Genomic DNA, 24,621 nt, shown 5'->3' on the forward strand with positions numbered 1-24,621 from the left:
AAAAGTGTAAATTAAGGCAAATGTTACAGTTTTGCACTCACTCTAAGTTTTGCATTTGACAGTTATCTTTTACTTAGGTGGAAGTCAGATGACTTTTTTCTGTATTGTAATTTATTGAAGAAGTGATTACCAGTAGATAATATGATTAATCAGGAAACATAGATGTAAATAATAGATTAACTGCGGAAACGCGGGCCGTGGGAAAAGTGGCGAAAATTGTGGAGCTCGCCACATGAAAATGTTAGGACTGAGAAATATAGCCTAAAATGTTATTAAGGACAAAGGAATTCTGCCAAAAAATATTACGGTCCGATATCTTGTGAGCTTAGTAGCAAGTAGCGCTGCAGCCACTATTACAGCAGCGCTTAAGGTATTAAAACTGAATGCAAATCAGTAGCCAACGAGGCGAAGAATTGTCAAATTGAACGCAAAGGCATAATAATGGAAGAAAAAACAATTTTGATCAAAATTCATGTGCGAGAGTGGTAGCATTTTGCCGGATCGCACGAAAACCGGACCGTTGCCTATTGGGATATGTTAGGCCTTACAGAATGCAATAAAAAAAACACATTTTTAAGATTTAATTGAAGGTTAGTTGGTATGACAAGACTAAATTAATCGCTTTCAATCAGATGGCCGGGCATGGTATTAGATCAAAGACCCAAATTAAGCCTAAGCGCATCATGTAAGGCAAACTGTGAATCACAGTAGTCGGTCAATAATAATTTGGGGTTGTTGCATATGTTCGCAAAGACTGAATGCAAAAGCAAAAATTTGCTATTTTGACGTCCACAATCCCCGGATATGAATCTCGTCGAAAATTTGCGAAATCAACTAAAAGCGCGGCTTACTGAGTATGCAAGTCCGTCCAATGGAGTACATGAGCTATGAAAGCAAACCAAGGATACATGGGAGGCTATACCTCCAGAATTTTCACAGAGATACAAATAAGGTATGCCAAATTGCATCCAGGAACTAAAAAATGCAAAAGTATACTGAACATTGTGTTAACAATTCTTTTTTTTCGTGAAAATTGTCAAAAAGTTGTTAAAAATATATAAGTGCAAAACTGTAGCATATGCCTTAATTTACTTTTTTGTCTGCTGGTTTTATTATTGTTGTTGGATTGACTTAAATTCGTTATAAGAGGGGAAGTACAGGTGTACCGATAAGAATATACAACAAAAGTATGAATGTCGTTAGAACTTGGAAAGATAGCGGTGGCTGAAATAAAAAGTGTTACACCATGTTACAGCTTTGCTCGTCACTGTATGTACATATACTTATATATATATAAGATCGGCGGTATGTGGAGATATACCGCTTTCCGGAAAAGGGAATTTTTCTGCCAAAATTTTAATAGCGGCAAATTGCCGACGTGAAATTTTTGGGCGGCAGGAAAATATCCGCAATGGTTTTTGGCGAGAAAAAATACGCCTTTTATTTAATTATATATATATATGTATGTAAGTATATACGTATGTATGTCCGTTTGCAGTTTATTAGAAATAATATAACTTTTACGAAAATGAAAGTTATATTATTTCAATTTTTAAGGAAATTAAAAATTTGCCTACTTACTACTTTCCTTAATTTATGTAGATGGGATTATGTAGATGTTTGCTTTGCCTGTTGTTACGGCTGATGCTATTGTTGGCTGCTGATGTTGCTGCTGATGATGGCTGCTTGGCTAATGTATGTAGCTCGATTCCCTTGTATTCTTGCGCCTGGTGTTGTTGTTGCCGCTGATGCTGATGCTGGTGATTGCTTGGTTGGGTGATGGCTGCTGATTGCGCTTTGTTGCTGTGTTTGTTGCAACTTAATTTACCACAAATGTATGCATGTGCACAAAGGTATTTTTAATTATTTATTTTTTTTTCACTCTGAGTTAGAGATATATACGTGCACTTTTTTAACACTTTTGTTTGTTGTTTTTGCACTTAGTTTTTCAGTTTTTTTCCTTTTTTATTTGTTTGTATGCACGATTATCGTACCACTTGCTTGCATATATGTATGTATGTAGCACTGTATGGTTGCGTGCACTTTTGTTATCGAGCACTTGTGTTTATAAATTTTTCAACTATGTGTATAGTTTTTATATTACATTAGCGGACGTACGATACGCGTTTATTTTATTTTTTATAAATTTTTTTTTATTTTTAAGTTTTTGAATTTTTTTTTCCTTTTTTAGCTGCTGGGCCACGGTTGGCTGCGGAGGACCGTGAATATTTCCAAATGGTCGCCTTTCGCACTCACCTTGTTCACAGTACACACTTTGCTTCCGTTCTTTACACACATTCTTTCCACTTAAAAGAAATGCTTTTGTTTGAGTTCAAAATGTATTCTACAAAGTGTTTAGCCTTTTATTTGAGGAATTCTGAATTCACAGCATATAAATATCTAATGATACGTATATAAAACCAGTATTTTTTTAACTAGATTTAAAATTCGTATTGATTTCAAATACAAAATACTAGGACGCGTGCGCGTTGACCGGGGTTGGTAGCTGAACTAACGTGTCGCTGATTTGGCACGATGATGGGAAGCGGCCGTGCGCGCTCGTTAATCTTTCTTTCGGTGTTCGCTGCGGCCAAAGGATGCGCGCACGGCCGCTGAATTAAGTTTAAGCGGCGGCTTAAACAGCAGGCAATACAAAAAGATATGCCGTTTTAGTCCCGCAGTTAAGTAAACATTTTTAGCCAATGCGAGTTAAACTTTCGTTTAACAGGCGGACAACTTTTTTGATGTTCAGATTCCTGTTCACTAAGGGCCGTTTGCACCATGTCTAGTTAACGCTAACTGGAGGTACATCCTTCAGTTAAGCACATCCACTGCTTTATCGATCACATGTTATATGATGGGTGTCGATAACGTCGATAAAGATGTTTAACTGGGAGTTAGAATTAACTAGACATGGTGCAAACGGCCCTAAGAAGCAAAACAAACTTTCACAAATATGTTAAAGCTCATAAAACCATTGTTACCTGCTACTAGAGTCGCATTGTACTTCAGCGGCTTCGGCCGGCGTTTTTAAACGTTTAACAAATCTGCAAATGTAGTAGTTATTTTCACTTTTTTTAAAGAGGGAAGCCAAAGTAAGTGCATACTTGTTTTAAATAGTTGAATAACTGGCATATTTGAAGGCTGGAAAATTATTTTCATAAGTTAACATACACAATTTGCTCTTTACTATTTAAATGTTCTTTTTTACCAGCATATACATCTCGTTTGGTAAAATAATGAAGTGCACTGCAAATTCTTGCTGAATGCCTGAACAAATATGGCGTCGCGCAATTTCCTTGTAAACCAGGCGTACTCTCAACAAATCTGTAATTGGAATATATATACATACAATTACATAATTTTCCTTCCCACGATTCTGACATAAATACATCTGTATATATCAATTACTTTCTTATTTAATTTAATTTGATGAATTGAAGACTATTTTGATCACACATCAAAGCTTCGTAAATTTTTGACATTTGTATAAGCATTGAGTAGTGTTGCAAACTCTTACTAACAGCCCTATTCCGCCACACTGACTCACCGCGATGACAATTGATATAAAAATGACTATTGCAGCTTTTTGGTATTCGCAGCAAAATTCAAAAGCTCGAATCATGCCAATTGCCATTTTTATTGTCATGACCTTTTGCGCAGGTGACAAGGCAAAAACATATGTTTGTGTTGATATAAAAAGTGCGACGAAGGTTAATTAAATGTATGTTATACCATTACTTTCAGCTTTTAAACGGCATTTAAGATTAAGGGCCGGTTGTTCAATGTCTGGTTATCACTACTTGCCGGTTANCCATTTTTATTGTCATGACCTTTTGCGCAGGTGACAAGGCAAAAACATATGTTTGTGTTGATATAAAAAGTGCGACGAAGGTTAATTAAATGTATGTTATACCATTACTTTCAGCTTTTAAACGGCATTTAAGATTAAGGGCCGGTTGTTCAATGTCTGGTTATCACTACTTGCCGGTTAAACATCATTATCGACGATTTCGACAGCATGCATATAACATGTGATCGACAAAGCAGTCGTTGTATCTAACCGGAGCTTCTACCTCCGATTTGTGCTAATCAGACATTGAACAACCGGCCCTAAGGGAACGATAGGTGCTGTTGACTGCACGCACATAGGCATAGTCGCTCCATCGACAACAGACCCAAGTAACCCTCTATGCATGTATATGATCCGGAAAGGTTTCTACAGCATTAACGTAGAGGCTGTAATTATTACTACATCTTTTTTTACATACGGTAAATGATAAATAAAATTAAATTTCAAAGCAATGACAATTCTGTAAGAAATCGAATACATTGTTATACAATTTTCTTTCTCAATAGGTATGTGATCATCGTTTGCTGTTCACGGCTATAAATGCAAGATTTCCTGGATACTGCCACGACTCCGGTATTTGGACTACATCCCCAACACGCCTTCATCTTCTAAGAACACATAGAAGCCAGTGCGATAATTGGTTGTTAGGGGATCAGGGTTACCCACTGGAACCATGGCTTCTAACTCCAGTGGCAGAGCCATTGAATGCAAAAGAAGTGAAATTCAACACCCTACACGCGAAGGCTCGAAATTGCGTAGAAAGAGCTTCCGGTGTTCTGAAATCAAGATTTCGGTGCTTAGCAAAGCACCGTATTTGCATTATTCCCATGAGAGAGCCGGGAATATTATATACGCTTGTGCAATCCTCCACAACATTCTTTTGAAACACGGCGTTGCTGCAGACTTGGGTTTCGAAGTTCTAGACGAATTTGAGGAGGATGTTGCTACTAACGAAGTTGCAGAAAATGCTAATTTGAGAGAGGGTGCGAGAATTAGAGAAATATATATATCTTCATTATAAGGTATGCATACCGGGTTTATTAATTAAGAATGTTACCGATGCATTTAGTATTTTTCTATGCTTGTTTTTTCAGTTTAATAATTCAGCAACGATGTAACCGTACGTTTGCTGCCTTAAAGATTTTTGGTTTTAAGGTTTAGTTTTCACCAAAATTTCAATTAAAACTATCATTATTAATATTTTTGTTATTATTATTATTAATTACTATTACTATAATTAATATTACATATTACTATTAATATTATTACATATTACTATTTCTATTATTATTATTACATAATACTATTTTTACTAATTACTATTATTATTACATATTACTATTATAATAGCAACAGATTAATAGAAAATATGCAATTTGCATAATTTCTGCTGCTGGCTGTTGGCCTGTATTTCCTTTCCTTTCAACAACAGGCGCAGACTATAGCTTACCACTTCCGTTGCAGGTCAGGTTTATGACTAAAAAATGCGACGTAAACGAACATATAAAATAGAAATATAAAATACGACTTTTTTATAAAATTATAGATTATTAAAAATATAACATTGAAAAGTACGAGATCGCTTTCTAGTAAAAAATGGTAACTTCTGTCAACTTCAACATAACCTCCAAATTTTGGTTGTAAATTTTTGCTTATTTTGTATGTAAACACACCCAGCTCACCCATGTAAATAACCAAAAATACTTTCAAATTCCTTAGAATCCACTTAAACAAGTAATTAGATACTTTTCAACATGAATTAGCAGAGTGCACTTTTCTTTTGTTTACAATCTGGTTGCCAAACACACTACAGCTTATCGTTTGACACAAAGAGAGGGCCTTTTTTACTCTCTTTTTTGTCTTCTCAATAGTCAGAGAAACGAGTACGGGATCGATTTCCAGTAAACTCTGACTGATTCTGACTATTTCTGACTAGTCCGGACTCGTACGGGATCGCAACTTTTGTTTCCATTTTTGACTAAGCGACCCAAAATCTGCTAGAAATGGCTACTAGCCTTACCGCGGAGAAAATTTTCATGTCAGACAGGGCTATCTAAAGTTGGGTGGGCCCAACTTATTATTATTATTTATTTTTATTATCATTATTATTATTAATTTTATTTTAAACGAATATATTTTGTCTAAAGTATGCCGTAGCGGGAATTTTCTTCATAAAATCTTTGTTATGAATGTCTTAAATTTAAGTGGGAAGTTTTATTCGCCAACTTAGAAAATAATAAATTGTTTCACTGTTTGCTTAACACGCGTTTGTGTTTGGATATAGTGCCAACACACAGAAAAATATTACAGGAAGATATTGCCTTCCCAGATAGCGCATATTCAATTCTGCCTTAATTACAACATATCATTTTTGCCCACTCCCATAGGTTTAAGGTAAGGGAAAATGGATATATTCAAGCACTATGTACTCATACGTATTTTTTTAAACAAACTTTTTTGCTAGGAACTTATTTAAATTACAAAAACCGAAGCCCAACTTAAGTTAAGAACCAACACTGAAATGCGTAAAAATTAAAACAAAAGAGCACAAATTTCTCTGAGAACCCGACAAGATATCTGCCGGTCATATGACTTATCATCTGGATGGGAGATCTGCAGCCTTGGCATAATATTTTGCATCAGAATTGAAGGGATTTCTGAAAAATCTGACCAGTTCTTTTATGTAAATGTTATTTTGCATCCCTTATCAACATATGGCCTCGATTTATGTTAAATTAAGGTCTTTGTTTTACTGCCTTAAAATGGAAGTGAAATTGTTACAGCTTTTTTTTTGTGTGTATTGGTTTTTATTTGAGTGTATTGAAAATCGGTCAGTCTGAAAAGTCCTTTTCTTGAAGGGAAGACAATAGGTTTGTTCGTCGAAAGTCCAGCGAGAATTATCACTCAAAATATCAGATAGTAAGAAAAAATGCTCCCAAATTCTCTCTCAAGTAGAGAAACTTTCAAATTTCTGCACGAACGCAAATTTGGAGGAATTTGCAAGTTTTTCTGCAAGCTAGTGTCCACAGTTACATTTTAAACATAAGAAATTTGTATAAAATTTTTAAAATTCTTTCACAGGGGCAAAAAACGGCATCTACATGTATATGTCTTGTTAGTCAGACTTTCTTCAACATAGGTTTCAATTTCTTTGTCGAGGTTACTATATCGAGACATGAGATTGCATTCCGATTACGAATACAGTTTTTTTCAGCCGAGTACCTTTCGAATTATTGGAATTAACTAAATTAATTAAGTAAACAAGTATTTACTTACATATTTTCTTTTTAAAATCGCTCAAGTTTGTAATTTTTTAAATTTAACGAACTTGTTTGTTTATTCATATTATCGTCGACAAAAAATCCAACCATGTACCACAATCATGTGTTTTTCCTAATTGCAAATTCTTGCTGGCAAAATTTTTTCCAGCTTGAATTTGCAACTGCTCTCCAAGAAATAATCCTTCTACTTGTGATTTATTTAAATAAACATTTGAAATTTAGTTCAAACAGTTTAGCCGGTTTTTTTATGCCAATTTAGCCGGTTGGTCCTGGCAACGCTGTTCATGTTTCTTAAGGTGATGAGAAATTTGGCTCTGAAAAGTATTCGGTTTGAATGAGTTTGGTTTCCAAGCATTATTTATTTGGTATTGTTAATTTTTTGTGGTGCTAATTTCTACTTAGGACAAAAATTCAATTCAATTCGTTTTTTATTTAAATTTTCGATACAAAGCAAAATTAGTTCCAAGATAAAATACTAAAATAAATATCTTAAATAGTTCACTTTACATAGTACTCGGATATATTTGGTATTTTGAAGGTAGCAACTACTTTCAATCAGCATGAAATGCAACTCTGTCAAATTAGCTGAAAACAGTCGTAGTACATTGTTGCTAGCTCTTTCTTTCAAATTTTGAGGGGTTTCATTCTCGCTAGTACACAGGATTGAACTAATATATGTCCATACTTGCATTTGTGTTGGTTCACTGGTGTGTGTGTATTAGTTTCCGTCAGGTTTGTCTAGTAGGGTTGATTCCAGCTGGTCAAGGCGCATTCACACGAACGAAAGACACAAGATCACGTAAGATTAAGACTATGTTCAAACAGGCCAATTAGCTGAGGCAATTAAGCTTTAAATTGCGGTATTGAGTTTGGTGTTCTCACACACGTCAGCTGCCCAATTAGCGATACGAAATCAGCTGTTGGGTTACATACAGTGATGGAAAAGTTCTTACAATCGTACCTTTATTTAGTTTGAAAGTACATTCGGTACAAACACACAATTTTAGGAACATTTGGAACGTAGCCAAATAGCGTCTCAGGGAATCAGTTCTTATTTTTACTGGCATTTCCATGCATTTTCTGGTGTGGGCAACTGGTCAAATAGCTTACAGAATGGTGGTCAAAGTAACGCAACTGTAGTTGATCTCGCTCGATCGAACAACTAGGAACCTTTTCTACAACATACTTTTGTCTCGCGCTGATGGAATATACAGCTGATTGCTCTTTGTTCAATAAACATACCTCCAAGTCAAAATTAAACATACCTAGCAGGGTTGCATAGAGAATCTGACACAAATTGATTGCCAATAAATTATTAATTGGCAATTAATAATTTGAATTTTCGTATGATAAATTGTGCAACAATTAAGGCCTAAATTGGTGAAAAGGTTCTTAATTGCCAATAAGGTGCCTGTTTGAACATAGTCTAAGAGAGTGAAGAAAGTCGATTTTCTGAGCGGGTTGTACGCCATCTCGTTTCACTGGAAAACGAGCGAAAAGTAAATAAAGCAAAGAAAACAACGAATCCCAAAATTAGCCAAAATTATTGCCAGCCACTTTAAACTCACAATTTAGTTAAAATGATGCATTAAAATGCTTTAAAATGTGTTGTCATGATGAATTAACTCTTCTTTACTTAACCAAAGTGCAAAATAGTGGCGCTTGTGATGTAAACAAACCCTGACAAAGCTGACGAACCCGCTTTCGCAACCTTTTTTCTCAAAACCAGTTACAAATACAACGTCGCGTTCTTACGTGATCTTGTATTTTTGGTTCATGGCTCATTCATATAACGGCGCATTTACATTGGACAATGCTGTGAAAGCAATGAAGATATACGTATTGGTTGTCAAAAACGCATTCATATACTACGTTTATACGTAAGCTAAAAAAAAATAATTGCAAATACCTAACTCACTGTTTATTCGATGGTGAAAAATTCTTTTTTAACATTGCCTGATTATAAAAAGGCAATAATATGACCATCGAAAAAGAAAATAATGTTAAATATGGCAACGTCTTGATTATAAAAAGGCAAAAAGATGACCATCGAAAAAGAAAATAAACCTAAGAATGGCGGCATCTTGCGCTTATTTGCAAATAGTACCACTAATCAATACTTATTTGCGTGATTTAGTTATTTGCAAATAAAAAATTAAGTCAGCGTTTATACGGCAATTTTTACCATTTTGCAAATTGTTATTTGATAATAATATTTGTGTATAAATAGATAAGTGAAAAAGTGTGCAGGTATTGCTATTGTCATGACAATATTGTCCGGTGTAAACCCTAAGTAAGACGACTGCACTAACACGGCATTTACACATGAACGAAAGACACAAGATCACGTAAGAACAAGAGAGTGAAAAAAGTCGATTTTTTTTAGCGGGTTCTACGCCATCTTGTTTCACTGGAAAACGACCGAAAAATAAACAAAGCAAAGAAAACAACGAAAACCAAAATTAGCCGAAATTATTGTCAGCCACTTTAAACGCACAATTTAGGTAAAATGATGCAATAAAATGTTTGAAAATGTGTTGTCATGTTGAAATAACTCTTCTTTACTTAAATAAAAGTGTAAAATAGTGGTGCTTGTGATGTAAACAAACGCTCAGCTGACGAACCCGCTTTCGCAAACTTTTTTCTCAAGACCAGTTACAAATACAACGTCGCGTTCTTACGTGATCTTGTATTTTTGGTTCATGGCATTTACATAAGACAATTTTACCATGCCCATGGGCACTGTCACACGGTCAGTATTTATTGACGTGATCCAAGTATCGCGATATTTACTGACGGTGTAGCATGCAGTATTGATGGATCGTGATCCATATCGCAAAATTTAAAAAAATTTGAAAACTGGTTAGCGGATCGCGAACGTGTAGCATGTATTGAACGTGTAGCACTTTCAAATCGCGATCCATACATTTCGTCAGTACATCTCGTACTCTCATAATGCGAACATCGAAAACGTATCCGATATGCCTTCGCTGTCGGTGCTTAAAAGCTTTCAAAACAAATTGAAAAAATTTTAATTAACATTTACAATTTTAAAATAATTGTAGAATGCATTATCTGTAAATTATTCATACCAAATAAAAATATCTTCTTGCGTCATAATAAGCGTTCAGCACAAAAATTATGCAAATACTGACGCGATAAATATTGAACATGTAGCATTCGTGCGCGATTCATCAATTCATCAATATTGATCGCGATGAAAATATCGTGATAATTACTGACCGTGTGACAGAGCCCAATGCATTCATACTTTTTCACTAACAGTGGCTACACACGACGAACATATCCGCGCACGTGCGCGGCTTGCAGTGCATGTTTGTCGTTTGTAAGGAGGTTCACGAGCATGCTCGCAAAAAATCAAAAAATTTGTTGATGGTTGTAATGTGCACATCGCGGATAAATGCATCCAAGCCATGTACGTTCATTAATTTTTGATAAATGAGACTAAATTATTATATGTATATGTATGTTCATACATACAAGTAAAATATAAATAAATTTAAGTAACACATACATAAAAAAACCTAAGTCATAGGTATTTCAATTGCATCATCCGCGTATTTCCTTTCCATGTTTACGCTTTGAGTACAAAATCACTTATGAGCCGCTCACCGTCTGTAGCAAATGACAGCGACCATGTTGGCGCACATGTGCGCGCAGATGTTCGTCGTGTGTAGCCAGTTTAATACATTCAAACTTCTCTCATTGGCTTCGTCACAGCCCATGATTCAATAATACGAGGTTAGATAATTGTTGACAGCCTCGGTTTGACACTCCCTTACAAAAGGTTGCATTTACGAAGGACGGAGAAAGGGGAAGAATGAAATCTCTTGGTGCGAAAATGGTAGTAGAAAAATACGCAAAGTAGGCTATTAGTAGTGAAATTCCTTTTGTAAATTCTAATGTATTTTCAGGAAATCTGGCATTTTAAACGAAATATTGAACGTAATATTGATATATCTACAAGAATTACGTAATTTATGTGCTATTTAGCTGTATAAAAACTGCAAAAAGACTCAAAATTAAAATAAAGCTACTATAAGATTGATGTAATTATCCAATTTAAAACACAATTAATGTTTTCATCAGTTAAATATGCTTCTTATGCATCTACAAATAAACATATTGCACAAAAGCTTATACTTCTATTTCACACCAAAACTACACTTTTTCCAAGTAAATTTGCAAAGAAGCAACACGGTGCCACTGCTAAGGGAGTGGTGCGAGAGAGACATCTGTCAGTTTATCGAACCTTGTATTATTGAATCATGGTCACTGCCTTTGATTTTTCGAAGACAGTGAATTGGACAGTAAATTGGACAATTCGGTCACATCTTGGTTAATTTGAGAAAAAGAGGCAAGACAAAATCGTAAAAAAATCGCAGAATTATGAAAAAGTGGTTTGCGTTTGGATATTTTAGTAAATAATATGAAATTCACGCCAAACGACACTAACGGCGGTTGCTCAAAAATGTATTGTCCTTAGAATTTTCTGGACGCGCGTGGCTGGATCGCGCGCAATCCATGTTGACTTCTTGCGCAAGAAAGAAATGCACATTTCAATCGTTCCACTTTTATTTCTCATGCTCGAATTTCGCATGCCCGCGGGAGTCGGGACGGAAATAATTTCATTGTATAGTTTAATGTTTCTTAAATCTGCACCCAAAAAATATTCTCATTCGGACACTTTCTTTATAAGAAAAATAAAAATTTCCAAAGCACTGCAAACATATTCAATTGTTGATTAAAAAAAAACTATTTGGAATTTTGCAATAAAAATTACACATGTACTGTTCGACTACAAAACTCGGCGATGCCTGAATATCATTGAAAAATATTAATGTTAGTAAATTCGGTGCCCACTAGAGGAAGCCTTACTCTTATCTTAATATATAAAAATTTCGTGTCACTGTGTTCGTTTACGCTAATCTCCGCAACCGCTTAACCGAGTTCAATGAAATTTTGTCGGTGTGTATTCTTGGTTCCAACTTAAAAGATGGGATAGTTATCGAAATTTTTTCTATGCTTCTCGCATCGTGTTTATCTTATCTTCTTAATGGCTGCATTTCTTTATTCATTCTAAACGTTTGGAATAAACTTGTTCGTTTACTTATTCTTTAGAACGTTCCTGATGATATGTTAACGTATATTTCAAACGCATTCTGTTTATTCCGGCTGTGAAATGGGATTATCCGGAATGTATAAAGAAACGCAGCCAATATATAAAAATCTCGTGTCACTGTGTTCGTTTACGCTAATATCCGAAACCGCTTAACCGATTGCAATGAAATTTTTTGGGTGTGTATTCTTGGTTCCAACTTAAAAGATTCTTAAAAATTCTTAAAAATCCCGTGTCGATATGTTAATATATATGTTTATGTTGGGTAGAAATAGATAGGATAGCAACAAAATAATGTAGTATGTATTATACATATACATAAACATGCGCACATCAACAGCAACAAAAAATTTGCCGTTTGGACACCATCCAACGCTATCCATTCCCCCGGCTGATGTTTGAACCTTAACCAGAGATCGTTTTTTTCAAACGTAGTGAACAATAATAATAATATTTTGTAAATTTCGATATCAAATGAAACGTAAGAAACAATATGGGCCTTTCACACCGAGCTCGATATTCGGTAACTCGGTGTCCGGTAATTTTTTTCAATGTATTTTGTTTGTGTTACATAAACAAAATACATGGGAAAAAATTACCGAACACCGAGTTACCGAGTACCAAGCTTCGGTGCGAAGACCCATAGTATCTACGATGCATGTAACCTGCCTATGTATCGGTGTGTAGCAGGACAACGTCTGTCCTGGCTTGCTAGTATTTTTATAAAAAACTAACAAAAAAATTTATTATGAAAAAGAAAAAACACTGTATTCTGGGTGTATGTATTTGTAGATAGGTAAAAGTTTCAATATGTTTTGAAAGCGCCACGCCCCCTTTTCCAGTAGCCCCGAAATCTCTATACCGATTTCCAGGACACTACCACAAATATTTCCAGAGATATACGGTATGAAAAATTCGATATGTATGGGCAGGGCCGTCGAGAGAAAACTCGGGCCCGGTACTAAAAAATCACGGGCCCCTATATATACATTGTATTAATTTAAAAGCATGTGACCCAAATTGCCGAAAACGCAACCAAGGAAACAATTTTTTCGCATGTTTCGCAGATTTTTGATTATATCTGGGTCATGCATATTCTAAGGTATCGGACAACGTATATATACACGAATCTTCTTCTCTCAATCGTGAAAATTCACTTAATCCTGAGAAACCTTTAAATAAATAAAAATTAAAGAAGCGCAACATGAAATTAAGGCTTGTTTATATTTAACGACCACCATTTTTTGCATTGTACTTGCTTTTCTTCGCTTGCCCTGTATTACTTTGAAGTTAATAAAAACAGTATTCGATAAAATAATAAAATAAAAAATGTTATTTAAAATAAAAAATGTGATATAATAAAAGTAAGTAGGCCGCTGTGGTGTAGCGGTAAACAGTGCGTCGCCAGAACGCCAAACTGGCATGCTTTGTTTGCTTATTTGTACAAAAGACAAAAGCTCGCCGTTTTTACCAGTGTTTTCATCGAAAATTCCCCTGTTCCGAGTTAATTCCCAAAAATTTCGCGTTCGTTCGTAAAGCAAGTAAATAAGCGAGCCCGTTTGTCAACCGTATAAGAGTCTTTTTTACTAATTTAATTTTCGAGTAAAATTATTTTTTATTTAGTTAGAGACAGGGCTCATTTTGAAAGCAACATTGTAAGCTATTGAACGTGCTATTGACTCATAGTTAAAATTTATATTCTTTTTAACTCCTTTTCTTCTTCTTCTTATTTGGCGCTGTAACCCTCTAAGCGATTTTGGCCGAGTTTAACAAAGCGCGCCAGTCGTTCCTCTTCTGTGCAAACTGACGCCAATTGGAAATTCCAAGTGAAACCAAGTCCTTCTCCACCTGGTCTTTCCATCGCAGTGGGGGCCTCCCTCTCCCTCTGCTACCACCAGCGGTTTCCGAGCTTAATACTTTCAGAGCTGGAGGTTCGGGGCCCAATCGAACGACATGGCCAAGCCAGCTGGGCCGCTGTATTGCTCAAATAGGCTGAGAAAATAAAAATTACGTAGAAAAATAAAAAAACGCGAGAATTATATTATTTAAAAAAGGAACGAGGCCAAAAGAAGCGAAACAAAAAGCTAAAAGATGAATGGTGCTATAAGATTTTTCCTTCAAGAGTTACGTCCACTTTAACTGTCTTGTCCTCGAATCTAACATCGCCAAACCAAGCATATGCTTTCTTCCAATGGCCATAGTTTCTGAAGGAAATCTCGTAAAGCAACCCTCTAAGGCACATTTTGAATGGTACGAATAGTACTTAATGTCATAAAGCAAACAAAAGTGGCCATTAAAGCCTTTTTTTGTGTACTTAACCCCGGAAAACCTCAATATCTTGTCACAGTTGTAAGCTCCAGTTCGAGTTCTAAGCACAAAATTACTTCTGAAACGACTTACAGCTGCACAGCAACAGAAGTCTGTATTCATAATTATTATGTTCTTAATTTCTTTGGATTACATGTCAAATCACAAGTCTGCTTAATTCATGCTACTTATTGCATAAAACAGACTACAAGCTATTTGTTTTGCAAATATTGACCTCAAAATTAATTTTATCAGTTCAAAATAAATACGTAGCTCTTGAGTTCCATCCTTAAGCTAAGAAACTGTGTACCAACTTTTGAAAACATTATATAAGGAGAGCAGACTTTATCGATAATATAAAGCAGCTGTCGAAAGAAGAAAAACTATCCGAAAGTTGTATTCTAGGGAGTTTCAGCGGGTTTTGAAAAGCAACAGTAACAGTCCCCGTTTTGGGCCATATGATCATTTAATTTAATTTAAAGAGTCGGAAAGAATCAGCACGATTCGTAATATGTATATAATGAAGGCCTTTAACGAAGGAGCAATTACATTGTAAAAAAAAAGTATGACAAGTTGTGGTTCTGATATTTCGGGCCCCTTTAAGAAGCCCGGGGGATTCACCCCTTTTCCCCCTCCCTCTCCACGGGCCTGTGTATGGTTGATGCCATGCTCCCTTAATATATCGAAAGTCGGCAGTAGGTGTCCAAAATTTCGCGAGATCACCTCTTATAAGAAGAAGGAGCTTCTCTTTATATGTTAAAGTTTCCATCAGCTCCAGATTTTGAAAAAAAAACGTGGTGAAAGTGTCAAAGAATTCCGTTTTTTGTAATATTTGAGAAGCTTTAGCAAGGAAACAAAAGGTGATAGAACCTTCCTTCTTCTTCTTCTTAATTGGCACTGTAGCCGCCTAAGCGATTTTGGCCGAGTTCAACAAAGCACGCTAGTCGTTTCTCTTCTGTATCAACTTACGCCAATTGGAAATGCCAAGTGAAGCGAAGAAAAGAAAATTATGAAATTGAAAAAAAAAAATATTGTACCAAAATCAGTGTTAGCTGTTCAATAAATGACTATAGGTGACTTTAGGACCAAGGTGCAGGAATGGTATTTTCAGGGATTGAAGTTAGAAGTCCAAGCCCTTATTTGAGCCTAAGTGTAAGATTCTATCACCTTAATTGCGGTAGGTACTCAAACTTCGCAAAATCAGTTTTTCCTGTTCATTAAATGACTATAAGTGACCATCAAGCAAAGGCGCAGGAATTTTCAGGGATGGTATTCGAGATTTTTAGCTTTAATCTAAGCCAGGTGGAAGGTTCTACCACCCTTTGTTTCTTTGCTACAGCTTCTCAAATATTGCAAAAAACGCGATTTTTTGACAGTTTGACCTCATTTTTCATAAAATCTGGAGCTGATGAAAACTCTATGCTTACGGATTCGTAATCAGCATCATGTTTTTTCCATTTTTGTTGGCTTGACATTAGCCGAAAAAATCAAAGTGGAATTTTGATGTTTTGATAATTCCAACTTGTTAAGAAATGTCCAATAACATAGTAAAAATTATCCGTTGATGTTTTGAAACCAAATTTAGTAGTTTTTTTTGTAGGTCCAATTTGATGTTTTGAAACTTTGTTTTCTTAAAAGTTACGCAAATCAAATAGACATAACATAACATAACAAAGCAACATATATGTATATCTGACTTGAAATAGAAGATGGTTTTCTCATAACAAATTTAATATTATTTACATATACATATCAAATTCTATCTGCGAAGAGTGCGGACGTGCTAAGCAAAACTGTGGTGTAGAGTGTAATAATATTCAAAGATAAAGTGATTCGTTTGTAAGATAACTTGTCCAGTGAACACGGAACTACAAGCGAATGCAGAAAGTAGAAAAATTTACATGCATAAAGCTTATTTGGTGAAATACTCATTTCGAACAAGTCAAATAGAATCAAAAAGCAATAAATAATCATAAACAAATACACAAACAACAAACAACAAAGTAATAATCACCAACAAAAACCGCATAGCACCGAAGCAATACAGNAGTGAAATGCTCGTATGTGCTTGTAGTTACCTCCCATCTGTTTACAATTAGTAACGATGAACCCAGTTAACAATAAGGTCTGCAGTGTTGGTGAAAACCACAGTCTCTTGCTAGACATTTTATGCAAGCAAGCTCTAGGGTTGAATGTGGTCCATTTTAACGCACGAAGTCTCAGTGGAGATAAGTTGGACTACGTCAGAAGTGTTTTTGAGGAGTCCTTAGTTGACGTAATTTGTGTATCCGAAACTTGGTTCAGTCCCGATACTTGCGATTTTTACTACACCATTCAAAACTATAATATAGTGCGACATGACCGGAGAAATAAAAGAGGAGGAGGTGTGGCAATCTGCAAACTGCAAATCTAACCTAAAAATTCGACCTTTGACAGTATCCTCCAGTTCANATGTGGTGGTGGCTGACCTTAAGAAGGAGGTGCAGCTGTTGAAGTCAAAAATCGCAGAATATGAAAATGCCTCTGTCGCTAACGACATAATCATTAATGGCCTGCCCCAAATACGTGATGAGAATTTGGGTGAAATACTTAATGACATTTGTAAAGCGGTTCAACTGAATACTCCTCCCATTCGCGCAGCCTTTCGCGTTCGCAAAAGCAATGCAAATACCAAAAATACGCCAGTAATCGTTAAGTTCGTCTCCTCGAGCGATCGATCACTACTCTTCATGGCGCTGGCAAAGTTTTATAAGACGAATAAGAGAGGAATTNGACTTAATTTTTTGCACTGTAAATGTGTTTTTAATCGTCCTTCTGTTAGTGCCACGGTCATGTGTCGTGATTATAAGTCTATTCATGTTAATGAGCTGTCATGACCTGTCAAAAGTTAGTTGGGATGATTGTTGGTTCTGTGACACTGTGGATAAAAAACTTACCTTCTTAAATACAAATTTAACTAGTTTATTCAATACTCATGTTGGCTGTTAATGAATCTTGTCCATGGTTTAATAAAAGAGTACGCCGAGCTATAAGTAAACGTAACAAGCTACATGTAAAATGGAAAAAGGTAATGACAGTTTTTGCCTGGTCTCAATATAAAAGTGTTCGCAATAATGCCACTGTTATCGTAAGACAGGCGAAGCGTAATTACTGTAATGCCAAGCTGGACCCATCAATTCCGCCTAAGGTTTGGTGGCGCAACTTAAAAAATCTAAAGGTCCACGGAAGTTTGAAACCTGACTGTGGCTTAGATGCTAATGTTATAAATGAATATTTCTCCTCTTCTGGGAAAAGTAATACTGCTCCTCAAACCTTGCGAACCTGTTGGACTCAGAGTAATATTGAAAAGGAATTTCAATTTGAGGGAGTTAGCGAAGGCGAAGTTCTGAGGGCTGTGTTTGGTATTAGGTCTGATGCTGTTGGTGAAGATGGGATTTCACTGAAGTTCATAAAACTCGCACTGCCATTCATTGTAGGTACGATTACTCACATACTAAATCATTGTTTTACGACTTCGTGTTTCCCCTCTGAGTGGAAAAAGGCTGTCATACTCCCAGTCGCCAAAAAGAGTGTGGCCATGAATCCCAGTGATTTTAGACCGATCAGCATACTGCCAGTGCTTGCAAAGGTATGTGAGTCCTTAATGGCAGCGCAAATCTCGTCCTACATCCAGCAAAACAATTTATTATCACCGCTTCAGTCCGGGTTTAGGCCAAAACATAGTTGCTTCACTGCTGTGATGAAAATACTTGACGACATAAGGATACATTTTGACAATAATGACTTGACTCTTCCTTGCCTCTTAGATTTTTCTAAGGCATTCGACATGGTTAACCATGACCATCTTTGCAAGAAATTAAAATTTTTCTTTGGGTTTTCGGACAACTCCATAAAATTTATGACGAGCTATCTTGAAGGCAGGCTACAAAAAGTAAGAAGCAAGAATGCCTGCTCTAGTTTTAAAACTGTCACAATGGGTGTCCCACGGGGGTCTGTCCTAGGACCTCTGTTGTTCAGTATTTTTGTCAATGATGTATTCTCTGTGTGTCAATTTGTCAATGTGCACGCGTACGCGGACAATATCCAGGTGTATTTGTCTAGTCGTGTTGGTCTTGTTGAGGATTTGTGTTTTAAAGTTAATAATGATTTGTCTGCTATTTCGCGATGGGCTAGTAATAATTGTCTGTGTTTAAATGTTTCAAAGTCCTTTGTGTTGCCGATATGTAACAGCGTGGTACATGTTGAGAACATACCGGAATTGGTTATTGGTGGTAGTGTTATTAAGTTCAAAGACAAAATTAAAAATTTGGGATATGTGATAAACTCTAAGTTGACTTGTCTCGACCATGTTAATAGTGTTGTTAGTAATGTGTATGCCGTTTTGCGTAGATTGAAAATGTCCGCTGATTTTACTCCATTGGAAACAAGACGCAAGTTGGCAAAACAACTTATTGTGCCACATATAACTTACTCTGAGCTTATATATAGTAAGCTCGATTCCGTATCCTCTCACAAAATCAATGTCTTGTTTAATAACGTTACGCGATATGTTAAGAAATTTGACCATATATCACTTTGGAAAAATAAGATTTTGGATTGCAGTATCGTAGACTACACTGCGGCCAGGAACTGCATATTTATCTATAAACTATTAGAATGGAAATCTCCAAGGTACTTATATGAAAATCTTAAACTGAGTAAGTCCAGTAGACGTCACGATCTAATTGTCCCAAAATACACCTATCTTAGCTCGTCGAGATTGTTTTTCATCAACGCTGTGAGACTTTGGAATAATATACCAGAATCTGNATATACAACTATTTTGGGTCACTGCGATGAGTGTGATCGCAATAATATTCTTTCTTTCCTTTCATCTGTCTCTCTGAACTCATTTTCTTCTACCTATGTATATGTTTAATTGTGCTTATGATTAGTTAAGGATTTACTTATGTTTTGTGTTAGTGCTAAGTTTATTTTAATTTAATTTAATTTAATATGTTACTCTGTAATAAAATACCAAATGAATTTGATGTACTTTAAAAAGATTCTTATCTTATTTGTACCACCACTTTTGTTCAAATAAATAAATAAATAAATATTACATTTTTAAAAAGTGGTCTGTTGTTTATCACAGTGGTGTGCCAGAACGCTGAAGAGAATGTATTTGGCATAGAAATCGATGCTCTTTTTTATGAAATAAAAACAATTAATATGTGATGAGGTACGTAGTTAGAGTATTGTGTCAAAATTAGGCGTTTTTCGTCAAAATATGTGAACAAAGTCGAACTTTGTAGATGTAAGTTCACACTCTGACAGTGACATTTCGCAGACATAACTCAAAAAATATTTATAAAAAAAACAAATATGGTAAGTTATATATTCATTAAAAAATAATTGAATATATTAAACAATTTTACATTCAAACTTGAAATACTGTTTTCTTTGCAGTGTAAAGCTTTAAAATTAATTTAAACTGTAAATACGTTTTTCGAATATATTGGTCTCAGAGCCCTTGGGAAGGTTAAAAACTATATTTCCAACATCTACATAAACTCCTCTTTCTCTTCATCAGATTCGGTAGAAGCTAGGTGTTCACACGAGTTTTTTCAGGACTGGGCCAAAAATTTATATTTTTGCATCACACGTTTGGGTACCAAGTATTCAAATGATGAAGGAAATGTGACCATAAATAGGATTCTTTAGGATAGCTCTCAATGCCTGAACCCCCTATCGGAAGAAAAACCCTTCAAAAAACCTTTCCACGAAATAACATTACTTCAATGCGTTTTGAAATCTGGGAGAAAATTCTTCCCAATTGAATGATTCTTGCCATTTTCTCATTTGCAGATGTAGGTGTATCCATAACCTTATCATAAGTAGTTCCAGAGAAAAGCGATATGGAAATTGCATTTTGTTTGGGAGGTGCCACATCCCCTTTTCCAATACAAACCACTTTTCACCATAAGTACGTTAGCAAAAGCGGTTCCATAGATAAGCGATATTTGAAATTCGGTTTGTATAGGAGATGCCACGCCCCTTTTCCAAAACCTACCATTTTTCTCCATAAGTACGGTACGGTAAACGATATGAGAATTTCAGAATTTCCTTTCAAGAGAACGGTGCCCTCAAAAAAAGGGGTTCAAAACTTTATTGTGGCGTATTTTTATATAGATACTTTCAATATACCGTTTTTGCTACAAACCCTCCTCAGAAGACCTCTGGTGTCATCTAATCGATCCTTGATCAATGTAAATTCTTGTATGTCCACTTTTTACAACAAATTTAAACATCTGAAGCGACCCCCATGTCCGGTGATTTCTACACAGTGAGCGTTTGAGCGACCCAGACACCCACAGCTTCCACTCATTCTCCTCACATTCAACATCTTTAACTAGAGCTTTCTTAAAGACCATCCTCTACTTTTAGGTCGGGCAGTCGCTTAGCACTAGCTTGGGCCGTCTTCACCAACACCTGGCATCATATCTATATACGGCCTGAACTTTTTGACGGCCATGACAGCGGCGAGGCATTCCTTTTCGGTGGTGGTGTACTTGCGCTGGCAATCGTTGAGTTTTTGCCTGAAGTACGCGATGGGCTTCTACGATTCATCGGTTTCCTTTTGATATAGCACAGCGCCCACAACGTAATCAGACGCGTCACATTGCACAAATAATCGTTTAGTGAAATCGGGATGTTTAAGCATAGGTGCGCTCGTTAGCGCTCTCTTTAAGTTATTGAAAGCTTCCAGGGCTTGCGTATTCACTTCGAATTTTTGGCCCGTCTTCAGCAGGTCTGTCAATGGTGTCAATGGCAGCAAAGTCTTTTGTGAAGCGCCTATACCAGCCGGTAGTTCCGAGGAAACTTCGAACTTGCTTGATCGTTTTCGGTATCGGAATGTTTTGGATCGCTCTAACCTTTTCAGGGTCGGTCTTAAGCATATCGCCATCAACGATATACCCTAGGTAAGGCAGCTGTTTAAAACAAAATGTAGATTTCGATAATACTATGGTTAAATTCGCATCTTTAAAACAGGTGGATACCTCGCTTAGGATTTGGAGGTGCGAATCAAAATCAGGCGCAATGATCAGCAAATCATCAAGATATATGAAAACGTTTCCTTTAAGTTTCTGAGGAATTACGCGGTCCATTAGTCGGTATAAACGCTGCGCGACGTTGCATAAACCGAACGGCATTGTTACAAACTGATACAGGGGCCGTCCATGTACCGTGAACGCAGTGTATAGTTTGCATTTGTCCTCCAACTCAATCTGCCAAAAAAGCGAATTTAAGATCAACACTGCTAATAAAGTGGGTCTCGTCGATGCGGCTGAGTATGCCTTCGATGTTCTGCAGCGTGTAGGCGTCATTTACGGTTACAGCATTCAGTTTGCGCGCGTCGAGGCAGAGGCGATTTTTACCAGGTTTACGAACAATTGTCTCGCGGTTACTGCAGGGGCTTTCGCTTTCCTCGATCACGCCTAATTCCAACCTTTTATCTACTTCTTCGTTAACGATCGCTTGCATTTCCGGGGACAAAGGGTAGTGGCGGTCTTTGATTGGCACCGCATCGTTGGCCAGCTTGATGGAATGCTTTTCAAGGTNATGGGCTTCTACGATTCATCGGTTTCCTTTTGATATAGCACAGCGCCCACAACGTAATCAGACGCGTCACATTGCACAAATAATCGTTTAGTGAAATCGGGATGTTTAAGCATAGGTGCGCTCGTTAGCGCTCTCTTTAAGTTATTGAAAGCTTCCAGGGCTTGCGTATTCGCTTCGAATTTTTGGCCCGTCTTCAGCAGGTCTGTCAATGGTGTCAATGGCAGCAAAGTCTTTTGTGAAGCGCCTATACCAGCCGGTAGTTCCGAGGAAACTTCGAACTTGCTTGATCGTTTTCGGTATCGGAATGTTTTGGATCGCTCTAACCTTTTCAGGGTCGGTCTTAAGCATATCGCCATCAACGATATACCCTAGGTAAGGCAGCTGTTTAAAACAAAATGTAGATTTCGATAATACTATGGTTAAATTCGCATCTTTAAAACAGGTGGATACCTCGCTTAGGATTTGGAGGTGCGAATCAAAATCAGGCGCAATGATCAGCAAATCATCAAGATATATGAAAACGTTTCCTTTAAGTTTCTGAGGAATTACGCGGTCCATTAGTCGGTATAAACGCTGCGCGACGTTGCATAAACCGAACGGCATTGTTACAAACTGATACAGGGGCCGTCCATGTACCGTGAACGCAGTGTATAGTTTGCATTTGTCCTCCAACTCAATCTGCCAAAAAAGCGAATTTAAGATCAACACTGCTAATAAAGTGGGTCTCGTCGATGCGGCTGAGTATGCCTTCGATGTTCTGCAGCGTGTAGGCGTCATTTACGGTTACAGCATTCAGTTTGCGCGCGTCGAGGCAGAGGCGATTTTTACCAGGTTTACGAACAATTGTCTCGCGGTTACTGCAGGGGCTTTCGCTTTCCTCGATCACGCCTAATTCCAACCTTTTATCTACTTCTTCGTTAACGATCGCTTGCATTTCCGGGGACAAAGGGTAGTGGCGGTCTTTGATTGGCACCGCATCGTTGGCCAGCTTGATGGAATGCTTTTCAAGGTGCCTTGTTCTTCATAAGTTTTGAAGGCGCTGACCACCTACTGTAGACGTTGTTTTTGCTCCGCCGAAAGCATATGCAAGACACGCCGCCTGTTCTTTTACTCTTCGGACACCAAATCGCGCTCTAATTTGCTGAAGTTGATTTCATCTATTGATATCACATCTGGAACCAACAGGAATGCGCGCCAGAAATCCACCCCTAAGTATCTTTCTACTTTACAGGTAAGGTGAGTTTGCCTAACACATTGTGTCAGCGCCCTCCTGCCGTTTTTACACTGGAAACTTACCGTTCAATTAGGCATCTAGTTCTTCTATGAATTCCTACAGCCACGGCCCAGAATGCTTACTGATCTAACAATCCGCGTGTAAGAATGCCCTGAATTTCGATCTGCGCTCTTTACTGACGACACATCATTTCGGCGCAGCAACTTACAGTGTCGAAAGCTATCACGCACCTTTTGAACCTTCGACGACACCCTTCTGCGTCCCATCAAAGCACTGTCGGTGAAAAGTCGTTGGCGTGCTTCCAAATACTTCCTCATTCGTTCTTCGTAGGATGGCATACTCACAGTTTTGGGCAACTCTTTCTTTGTGTTATTTTTGATTTTATCGAAAATGCTAATATTTGTTGTACTTCCAGGTGGTTTTGCCTCACGACTTAGCCCGTCGGCTGTTGGTGTGTTGGTCGAAGCATCTACTGGTGCGTCGTAATGGCGTTTCGTAAAGGGTTTCTCGCTGGGTTGCATACCGGACATTTCGGTGTTATAACATCTGACTTCCCACATTTTAAGCAAAATATTCGGCGCTACATGGACATGCAATCGGTGAAGAAATGGCCTTCCGCACCACAATTCCAACACGATACCTTGCTGCGTCCAGCTGGCTGTCTAGCCGCGCGTTGGTGGCGTATTTCATCCACGGTGACTTGACCCTCTTCACCGGGAGAGAAATGTTCCTCATCTTCGATGGACATAATTTCATTGATGTGTTTTGAGCGCGAAATAAAACCACTTGTTAGCATGCGATCCCTACGCGGAAAATACCGTTCCACTTCCTTACATTCCAACCGCAGATGCTCGAGTGAATACGCGGCAATGGGATATACTATATTAGCCAACGATTCGGGCAAATTCCCTTTCACTAATCGGATAATCTTGTACTCCGGAATTGGATATCTTAGTCGCGAGCGCAGTATACCCACCACGTGAAAATACTCGTCTATGGATTCACCAGGTCTGTGCTTCCGCTCTGTCAACTCCCTCAGACGCTGGAAGTCGGTGCGTTGTGATGCGAATTGCAAGCTAGGCCAATCAACTTTACCATGCAACCTAATATAGAGCCAATACCATTCACGCGTATGAACACGCGTATTGTTCTATCAGATATTCTAACCGCAACAGAAAATCTTCAACTGATATTGAACCTCGGT

General features: G+C 37.2%; 1 long non-coding RNA gene across 1 annotated transcript; it reads left to right on the forward strand.

Annotated features, from left to right (window-relative positions):
- Positions 1 to 17: 17 nt before the first annotated feature.
- LOC108367589 (uncharacterized) lies at positions 18 to 8,099 on the forward strand. The gene is made up of 3 exons (XR_001848267.1): positions 18 to 28; positions 1,215 to 1,220; positions 7,939 to 8,099. It is a non-coding gene; the product is annotated as an uncharacterized LOC108367589 (long non-coding RNA).
- The last annotated feature ends 16,522 nt before the right edge of the window (positions 8,100 to 24,621 follow it).

Source organism: Rhagoletis zephyria, unplaced genomic scaffold, assembly GCF_001687245.7.
Source record: "Rhagoletis zephyria isolate East Lansing unplaced genomic scaffold, Rhagoletis_zephyria_1.1 Rzeph_scaffold_02738, whole genome shotgun sequence".
In the NCBI taxonomy this organism is placed as follows: Eukaryota; Metazoa; Arthropoda; class Insecta; order Diptera; family Tephritidae; genus Rhagoletis; species Rhagoletis zephyria.